Here is a 10,566-nt window from a genome sequence, read left to right on the forward strand (position 1 = left end):
AGGCCCTGGTCTAAAGTAGTATACTATATACTGTACTTATGGGCCTTGGTCTAAAGTAGATACTATATAATGTACTAGCCGGGCCCTGGTCAAAAGTTGTATACTATATACTGCACTAGTTGGGCCCTGGTTTAAAGTAATATACTATATACTGTACAAGTTGGGCCCTGGTCTAAAGTAGTATACTATATACTGTACTAGCCAGGCTTGGTCAAAAGTAGTATACTATATACTGCACTAGTTGGGCCCTGGTAAATAGTAGTTTACTATATACTGTACTAGCCAGGCCTTGGTAGAAAGTAGTATACTATATACTGTACTAGCCGTGCCCTGGTCTAAAGTAGTATACTATATACTGTACTAGCCGGGCCTTGGTCTAAAGTAGTATACTATATACTGTACTAGCCAGGCCCTGGTCTAAAGTAGTATTCTATATACTGTAGTAGTCGGGCCCTGGTCTAAAGTAGTATACTATATACTGAACTAGCCGGGCACTGGTCTAAAGTAGTATACTATATACTGTAGTAGTCGGGCCCTGGTCTAAAGTAGTGTACTATATACTGCACTAGCCGGGCCCTGGTCTAAAGTAGTATACTATATACTGTACTAGCCGTGCCCAGGTCTAAAGTAGTATTCATTAAACTGTACTAGCCGGGCCCTGTTCTAACGTAATATTCTATATACTGTAGTAGTCGGGCCCTGGTCTAAAGTAATTTACTATATACTGTACTAGCCGGGCCTTGGTAAAAAGTAGTATACTATATACTGTACTAGTTTGGCCCTGGTCAAAAGTAGTATACTATATACTGTACTAGTTGGGCCCTGGTTTAAAGTAGTATACTATATACTGTACTAGCCGGGCCCTGGTCAAAAGTAGTATACTATATACTGTACTAGTTGGGCCCTGGTTTAAAGTAATATATTATATACTGTACTAGTTGGGCCCTGGTCTAAAGTAGTATACTATATACTGTACTAGCCAGGCTTGGTCAAAAGTAGTATTCTATATACTGTAGTAGTCGGGCCCTGGTCTAAAGTAGTATACTATATACTGAACTAGCCGGGCACTGGTCTAAAGTAGTATACTATATACTGTACTAGTTGGGCCCTGGTTTAAAGTAGTATACTATATACTGTACTAGCCGGGCCCTGGTCTAAAGTAGTATTCTATATACTATAATAGTTGGGCCCTGTTCAAAAATAGTATGCTATATACTGTACCAGCCGGGCCTTGTTGAAATGTAGTATGCTATATACTAAACTAGTTGGGCCCTGGTCAAAAGTAGTATACTATACTGTACTTGCCGGGCCTTGGTCAAAAGTAGTATACTATATACTGTACTAGCTGGGCCCTGGTCAAAAGTAGTATACTATATACTGTACTAGTTGGGCCCTGGTCAAAAGTACTATACTATATACTGAACTAGCCGGGCACTGGTCTAAAGTAGTATACTATATACTGTAGTAGTCGGGCCCTGGTCTAAAGTAGTATACTATATACTGCACTAGCCGGGCCCTGGTCGAAAGTAGTATACTATATACTGTACTAGACTGGCCTTGGTCTAAAGTAGTATACTATATACTGTACTAGTTGGGCCCTGGTTTAAAGTAGTATACTATATACTGTACTAGCCGGGTCTTGGTAAAAAGTAGTATACTATATACTGTACTAGTTGGGCCCTGGTCAAAAGTACTATACTATATACTGAACTAGCCGGGCACTGGTCTAAAGTAGTATACTATGTACTGTAGTAGTCGGGCCCTGGTCTAAAGTAGTATACTATATACTGTACTAGTTGGGCCCTGGTTTAAAGTAGTATTCTATATACTGTACTAGCCGGGCCCTGGTCTAAAGTAGTATTCTATATACTATAATAGTTGGGCCCTGTTCAAAAATAGTATGCTATATACTGTACCAGCCGAGCCTTGGTCAAATGTAGTATGCTATATACTAAACTAGTTGGGCCCTGGTCAAAAGTAGTATACTATATACTGTACTTGCCGGGCCTTGGTGAAATGTAGTATGCTATATACTGTACTAGCTGGGCCCTGGTCAAAAGTACTATACTATATACTGTACTTGCCGGGCCTTGGTCAAAAGTAGTATACTATATACTGTACTAGTTGGGCCCTGGTCAAAAGTAGTATACTATATACTGTACTAGTTGGGCCTTGGTGAAATGTAGTATGCTATATACTGTACTAGCTGGGCCCTGGTCAAAAGTAGTATACTATATACTGTACTTGCTGGGCCTTGGTCAAAAGTAGTATACTATATTCTGTACTAGTTGGGCCCTGGTCAAAAGTAGTATACTATATACTGTACTAGTTGGGCCCTGGTCAAAAGTAGTATACTATATACTGTACTAGCTGGGCCCTGGTCAAAAGTAGTATACTATAATGAATAGGGTCCATTTCAGACACAATCTACGAACAGGATTTGATTTTGATTTGATTTGATTTGAACAGAAATTACTTTCGTAGCTGGTTAGGAGAGCTAACCCTAAGCCTTTTCCTAACCCTAACCTCATTCTCCTGTAACGTTAATTCTAACATGCTGCATAAATTCTCCTAACCTGCAACATAGAATTCAATTCAGGTTATTACTTTATCAAAGTGATGTGTTTTTAGGGAATCTCATATGCAAGAATGCATACAGGGTTCTCTGAGACATGATTAGACAGAGAGTGATTTCAGTCATGTACTGCACACATCAAAACCAAGGACAGTGGAATGTTTAGGGTTTGTTTTGTGTTTTAGGAAATAGTAGTGTAGAATGTGAAGTGTATTAACACCCCCAACTCTATTTGGGGTCCATAAATAGTTGGATATTAGACACTTACTCTCCTAATGTAATGGTAATAATAAGCAATTTCACAACTCTAAGACAGGGTTATTTTAAAGTGGATGTATTTATTAACCAATACATATAATTCCAGTATAAAAAACCTGCTCTTCAAACAGAACAGATGAATTAAACATGTCCAATGAGGATAAACAAATCCAACATCCCTGATTTGGGGGACTGGAAATGATGCAGACAATGACATTGATAAAATAAACAACCTGCAACATTGAAGCTGTTCTAAAATGATGTCATAATAAATACTAAACCTCCACTTCCTTCACGCAGTAATACACCTTTTATCAAATCATTAAACATCTATTATAAACATTGTTCACAGCATATTGTATTGTACACAGCACACATTGTACAGCACACAGTCTCTAACCTACAACCATCTATCTATCTATCTATCTACCTATCTACCTATCTATTCAATTCAAGGGGCTTTATTGGCAGGGGAAACATGTGTTAACATTGCCAAAGCAAGTGAAGTAGATAATATACAAAAGTGAAATAACCAATAAAAAGTTTCAAAACAATAAAGACATTACAAATGTCATATTATACATATGTGTACAGTGTACAGTGTTGTAACAATGTACAAATGGTTAAAGTACACAAGGGAAAATAAATAAGCATAAATATGTAAATATGTAAATATCTATCTAAACATTGTTCACAGCATATTGTATTGTACACAGCACACATTGTACAGCACACAGTCTCTAACCTTCACCCATCTGTCTGTCTGTCTGTCTGTCTGTCTGTCTGTCTGTCTGTCTGTCTGTCTGTCTGTCTGTGTCTCTGTCTCTGTCTCTGTCTCTGTCTCTGTCTCTGTCTCTGTCTCTGTCTGTCTGTCTGTCTATCTATTCATAACTTCCTTATTCTTTCTTTCTTCCTCAATCCATTTAATATCTTATTTTTTATTTCCTCCCCCTTCCATCCTTTATGATTAATACTATAATTTAACCCTTATTTTACCAGGTAAGTTGACTGAGAACATTACACATACCCAAAGTCAATCAAACACAAAGCATATGAATAATTGGTTCAATCTTGCTTCATTATGGAAAATCACCGGTGGGTCCTGTTTTGTGAATTAGCTTCATTACTCAATGAGTATCTCCTGCTCTGAGATGGGAAAATCCAGTCTTCTTTCTCTGCTCTTCGTCTTCTTGGTTTACAATACATTGTGCTTCATCCTCCTCAGGAAATTCTGTAGTTTGAGCCTCAGGCCACAATGCCTTGATGGAGAACTAGAGGACATGAGAGAAGGGGAAATAAACAGAAGAGAGAGAGAGAGAGAGAGAGAGACAGAGAGAGACAGAGAGAGAGAGAGAGCAGAAAGAGAGACCAAAAGATACAGAACTAAATGTTAGGAAAATCAGAGAACAGAGGAAGGTTTCTCCTAGTTTCTAAATCAGTCTATCAATCCATCCACATTTGCCTGGGGTACTCACCATGTGTACTGTGTAGTGGGCTGTGTCTGTCTGTTAGCTCCCTTCCACTCTTCCTCCTCTTCCTCCTCCTCCTCTTCCTGTTGTCTGTCTAGTATCTGGTCCCAGATCTCAGTGTTAATCCACAACGACCCCGGCAGGGTGAGGCTGGGCTCGGTGCAGGTGATCCAACGGCACAGGGGGCAGCAGACTGTCAGTAGGCCGCTTTGGAGCCTGGACATCGCCTGCAAGCACAACCCACAGAATGTGTGCTTACAGTGGAGCATCCGAGGGATCTTCTCCCTGCGAGAGTAGAGCTGGAGGCAGACACAGCACTCCATGTCCTCACTCATCAGACCCATGGCTGGCTGGCTAGGGTGTGGATGGATGGATGGATGGATGGATGGATGGATGGATGGATGGATGGATGGATGGATGGATGGCTGGACGGATGGAGCGCAGAGGAATTCTGGACGGAGTGTCAGTGTCTTGGCAGGAAGACGTGGGGTTTAAACGCTGGTCTGAGGTCAGTGTTCCCCTTGTGGTTTGTTAATGTCCTGGTTTGGACTTGATGAGGATGAGCTGATCCTAGATCTGTGCTTAGGAGCGTAGGTCAGGAACCTGCACAAGACATTAAGATGTTAAATTAGACTCAGTGACTTCATCACTGGCACTATGTAAACATATCTAATGTGATAACGTATCTTAAATCACCAGGCTGTCAGGTTTTTCTGATAAGCCATGAAGAAAAAAATATCTTGAACAATATCACACACATTTATAACATCCATAGTTATCAGATATAGACAAAGCTTTTCACTTTTATCATTATCAATGAGAGACAATATTTTACTTACAGGTTCTGGAAGATTTTCAGCACAGCGACCAACTATCCTACGATAAAACTTTGTGTGTGAGAGAGAAGAGTGTGTGTGCTCCTATTTTAAGCTTTGGGGGAGGAGACAAAATTCAGTTATTTTCCCAGAAAGGGCGGTCTCTCACCTCCTCTACTCTCAGGTGAGGAAGGAAAGTTCCATGGAACGAGTTAAACACTTCTAGGTCACTTCTATAGCATAGTAGGACACTTCAGGAGAATTGCCAGGGGCGTGTAATAACATTTTCAGGGCAGGTGTTCATGTCTACAAAGGGCACGAACACTGAGTGTACAAAACATTAAGAACACATGCTCTTTCCTTGACATACACTGAGTGTACCAAATGGTGTTCCTAATGTTTGGTAAACTCAGTCTAAGTCCAGTTTATGACGGATCAATATTTGTAGGGGAATTTTCACTAGAGAGGGGGAAGCACTTGTACAACCCTCTCTGTGGACTTGTAGATCCCTCTCTGTGGACTTGTAGATCCCTCTCTGTGGACTTGTAGATCCCTCTCTGTGGACTTGTAGATCCCTCTCTGTGGACTTGTAGATCCCTCTCTGTGGACTTGTAGATCCCTCTCTGTGGACTTGTAGATCCCTCTCTGTGGACTTGTAGATCCCTCTCTGTGTACTTGTAGATCCTATCTGTGGACTTGTAGACCCCTCTCTGTGTACTTGTAGATCATATCTGTGGACTTGTAGAACCCTCTCTGTGGACTTGTAGAACCCTCTCTGTGGACTTGTAGAACCCTCTCTGTGTACTTGTAGAACCCTCTCTGTGTACTTGTAGATCCCTCTCTGTGTACTTGTAGAACCCTCCCTGTGGACTTGTAGAACCCTCTCTGGACTTTTAGATCCTCTCTGTGTACTTGTAGAACCCTCTCTGTTGACTTGTAGAACCCTCTCTGTGGACTTGTAGATCCCTCTCTGTGTACTTGTAGAACCCTCCTGTGGACTTGTAGAACCCTCCCTGTGGACTTTTAGATCCTCTCTGTGTACTTGTAGAACCCTCTCTGTTGACTTGTAGAACCCTCTCTGTGGACTTGTAGAACCCTCTCTGTGTACTTGTAGAACCCTCCCTGTGGACTTGTAGAACCTCTCTGGACTTTTAGATCCTCTCTGTGTACTTGTAGAACCCTCTCTGTTGACTTGTAGAACCCTCTCTGTTGACTTGTAGAACCCTCTCTGTGTACTTGTAGAACCCTCTCTGTGTACTTGTAGAACCCTCTCTTTGGACTTGTAGAACCCTCTCTGGACTTTTAGATCCTCTCTGTTGACTTGTAGAACCCTCTCTGTTGACTTGTAGAACCCTCTCTGTGTACTTGTAGAACCCTCTCTGTGTACTTGTAGAACACTCTCTTTGGACTTGTAGAACCCTCTCTGGACTTTTAGATCCTATCTTTGGACTTGTAGAACCCTCTCTGTTGACTTGTAGAACCCTCTCTGTGTACTTGTAGATCCCTCTCTGTGTACTTGTAGATCCCTCTCTGTGTACTTGTAGATCCCTCTCTGTGTACTTGTAGAACCCTCTCTGTGGACTTGTAGAACCCTCTCTGTGGACTTGTAGAACCCTCTCTGTGGACTTGTAGAACCCTCTCTGTGGACTTGTAGATCCTATCTGTGGACTTGTAGAACCCTCTCTGTGGACTTGTAGATCCTATCTGTGGACTTGTAGATCCTATCTGTGTACTTGTAGAACCCTCTCTGTGTACTTGTAGAACCCTCTCTGTGTACTTGTAGAACCCTCTCTGTGTACTTGTAGAACCCTCTCTGTGTACTTGTAGACCCCTCTCTGTGTACTTGTAGAACCCTCTCTGTGGACTTGTAGAACCCTCTCTGGACTTTTAGATCCTCTCTGTGTACTTGTAGAACCCTCTCTGTTGACTTGTAGAACCCTCTCTGTGTACTTGTAGAACCCTCTCTGTGTACTTGTAGAACACTCTCTGTGGACTTGTAGAACCCTCTCTGGACTTTTAGATCCTATCTTTGGACTTGTAGAACCCTCTCTGTTGACTTGTAGAACCCTCTCTGTGTACTTGTAGATCCCTCTCTGTGTACTTGTAGATCCCTCTCTGTGTACTTGTAGATCCCTCTCTGTGTACTTGTAGAACCCTCTCTGTTGACTTGTAGAACCCTCTCTGTGTACTTGTAGAACGCTCTCTGTGGACTTGTAGAACCCTCTCTGTGTACTTGTAGACCCCTCTCTGTGTACTTGTAGACCCCTCTCTGTGTACTTGTAGACCCCTCTCTGTGTACTTGTAGAACCCTCTCTGTGTACTTGTAGACCCCTCTCTGTGTACGTGCCTGGTTATTGTTGAACTTCTCCTATGACCCTTTAATGACTCACTTATCTTACAGTATATTGTTTACCTGTATATTGTGAATGAGGTTTTTTATAGTGTATATGGATCCCAGGACTCCATGGAAATGTCAGGTGGTAATGAGTGAGTGGGCTGTCCAGTTTTTTTACCATAAACATTGATGAAGTGATGGATGAATGAAACACCAATCAGGAGAGTTTAATATAATAATATATAATAATATATCCCATTTAGCAGACGCTTTTGTCCAAAGCGACTTACAAGTCGGCTGGGGCCACTACTTTTACATATGGGTGGCCCCAGCGGGAATCGAACCCACGACGCTTGGCGTTGCAAGCGCCGTGCTCTACCGACTGAGCCACACAGGACTCTAGTTTCAGGCTGCTGTGTTGTTTTAGTTTTAAAGTCACGTGTTTCTAATAAAACCAAGTCACAAATTCAGTGGAAACCTTGTAAACAACCCCCTAACCAGTCAATTAGAAAACAGTCACCGGGTTGTTTTTGAATTGACAATTTATGACGGCTCTACTTTTTGTTCAACTGGAAATTCCAGGTGAAACACGCTTGTCTATTCACCATGTCAGCTAAGTGCCACGCACGCACAACAGACACACAAACAACCACTAAGTATAAAGAACCACCAAACATTTGTTCTTTCAAATCGCCTTATTCGTGAATCGTGAAATAAGCATGAAATCTGGGTGTAACTCACAAATGAATTCCTATCATTAAAGGGCCAGAACAAGAGACTGAAAGAGCTTTGTCGAAGTCTTCTGCTAGTTTCTAATGGTTATTTTTCTGCTTTTTGGAGTCACGAGTAAGCTGCACACTAAAACAACGTGAGTTAAATGACAGTAAATGATGAGTAATTCTGTTAGCCAGGAACGGTAACCAGCTCTAACGTCAGCCCTGTTTGGTAACACAGGGACTTTGTCCCAAATGGAACACTATTCCCTACATAGTGCACTGCTTTAAAGGCAAAGGCTCTGCTCAAAAGCAGTGGACTACATTTAGAATAGGGATCCAATTGGGACACACCCAGGGACAATAGAGCTGCCTATTTCTCTGAAAGACACCTCAAGGCTACAATTATCAAGAAAAGTTAAGAAAAACAAACCAAATAGGAGTCATAAAATATACATATTAAACACAAAGATTATATCTAGGGTCTATATAGACTGTTGTCTCCTCTTTAGGGTCTATATATACTGTTGTCTCCTCACTAGGGCCTATATAGATTGTTGTCTCCTCATTAGGGTTTATGTAGACTGTTGTCTCCTCATTCGGGCCTATATAGAATGCTGTCTCCTCATTAAGGTCTGTATAGACTATTGCGTTGTTGCTATACTAGTCAGCTAAGTCTTTTGGATATCTAAACATATTGGTCTCGAAATCCCTGCCTCAGCACAGTTAGGAAGACTCACGGCGCCGGACTGAACTGATTGTATCATGGGTTGACTGAAGGGTTGACTGACTGGCAACGAACACAAACCAAGACGTGTCAATTCATATCGCTGTCTGTCTGAAATGGCATCCCTGTACAGTATGCTGCAATAGCCGGGCCCTGGTCTAAAGTAGTATACTATATACTGTACTAGTTGGGCCCTGGTCTAAAGTAGTATACTATATACTGTACTAGTTGGGCCCTGGTCTAAAGTAGTATACTATATACTGTACTATTTGGGCCCTGGTCTAAAGTAGTATACTATATACTGTACTAGTTGGGCCCTGGTCTAAAGTAGTATACTATATACTGTACTAGTTGGGCCCTGGTCTAAAGTAGTATACTATATACTGTACTAGTTGGGCCCTGGTCTAAAGTAGTATACTATATACTGTACTAGTTGGGCCCTGGTCTAAAGTAGTATACTATATACTGTACTAGCCAAGCCCTGGTCTAAAGTAGTATTCTATATACTGTAGTAGTCGCGCCCTGGTCTAAAGTAGTATATTATATACTGCACTAGTTGGGCCCTGGTCAATAGTAGTACACTATATACTGTACTTGCCGGGCCTTGGTAAAAAGTAGTATACTCTATACTGTACTAGCCGGGCCCTGGTCTAACGTAACATTCTATATACTGTAGCAGTCGGGCCCTGGTCTAAAGTAGTATACTATATACTGAACTAGCCAGGCCCCGGTCGAAAGTAGTATACTATATACTGTACGAGCTGGTCCCTGATCTAAAGTAGTATACTATATACTGTAGTAGTCGGGCCCTTGTCAAAAGTAGTATAATGTATACTGAACTTGCCGGGCCCTGGTCTTAAGGAGTATACTATATACTGTACTAGTTGGGCCTTGGTTTAAAGTAGTAAACTATTCACTGTACTAGTTGGGCTCTGGTCGAAAGTAGTATATTATATACTGTACTAGCCGGGCCCTGGTCAAAAGTAGTATACTATATACTGTACTAGTTGGGCACCGGTTTAAAGTAGTATACTATATACTGTACTAGTTGTGCCCTGGTCTAAAGTAGTATCCTATATACTGTACTAGCCGGGCTTGGTCAAAAGTAGTATACCACATACTGCACTAGTTGGGCCCTGGTCAATAGTAGTACACTATATACTCTATTTGCCGGGCCTTTGTAAAAAGTAGTATACTATATACTGTACTAGTTGGGCCCTGGTTTAAAGTAGTATACTATATACTGTACTAGTTGTGCCCTGGTCTAAAGTAGTATCCTATATACTGTACTAGCCGGGCTTGGTCAAAAGTAGTATACAACATACTGCACTAGTTGGGCCCTGGTCAATAGTAGTACACTATATACTGTACTAGTTGGGCCTTGGTTTAAAGTAGTAAACTATTCACTGTACTAGTTGGGCCCTGGTCGAAAGTAGTATATTACATACTGTACTAGCCAGGCCCTGGTCAAAATTAGTATACTATATACTGTACTAGTTGGGCCCTGGTTTAAAGTAGTATACTATATACTGTACTAGTTGTGACCTGGTCTAAAGTAGTATACTATATACTGTACTAGCCGGGCTTGGTCAAAAGTAGTATACCACATAAGGCACTAGTTGGGCCCTGGTCAATAGTAGTACACTATATACTGTACTTGCCGGGCCTTGGTAA

General features: G+C 41.5%; 1 long non-coding RNA gene across 1 annotated transcript; it reads right to left on the bottom strand.

Moving 5' to 3' along the window:
• Window positions 1–2,912: 2,912 nt before the first annotated feature.
• LOC135528165 (uncharacterized) lies at window positions 2,913–5,186 on the bottom strand. Its single transcript, XR_010453513.1, has 3 exons — window positions 5,142–5,186; window positions 4,309–4,905; window positions 2,913–4,104 (listed from the first exon to the last, which is right to left on the bottom strand). It is a non-coding gene; the product is annotated as an uncharacterized LOC135528165 (long non-coding RNA).
• Window positions 5,187–10,566: the final 5,380 nt, after the last annotated feature.

The sequence above is a fragment of the Oncorhynchus masou genome, chromosome 5 (genome assembly GCF_036934945.1).
Source record: "Oncorhynchus masou masou isolate Uvic2021 chromosome 5, UVic_Omas_1.1, whole genome shotgun sequence".
Taxonomy (NCBI): domain Eukaryota; kingdom Metazoa; phylum Chordata; class Actinopteri; order Salmoniformes; family Salmonidae; genus Oncorhynchus; species Oncorhynchus masou.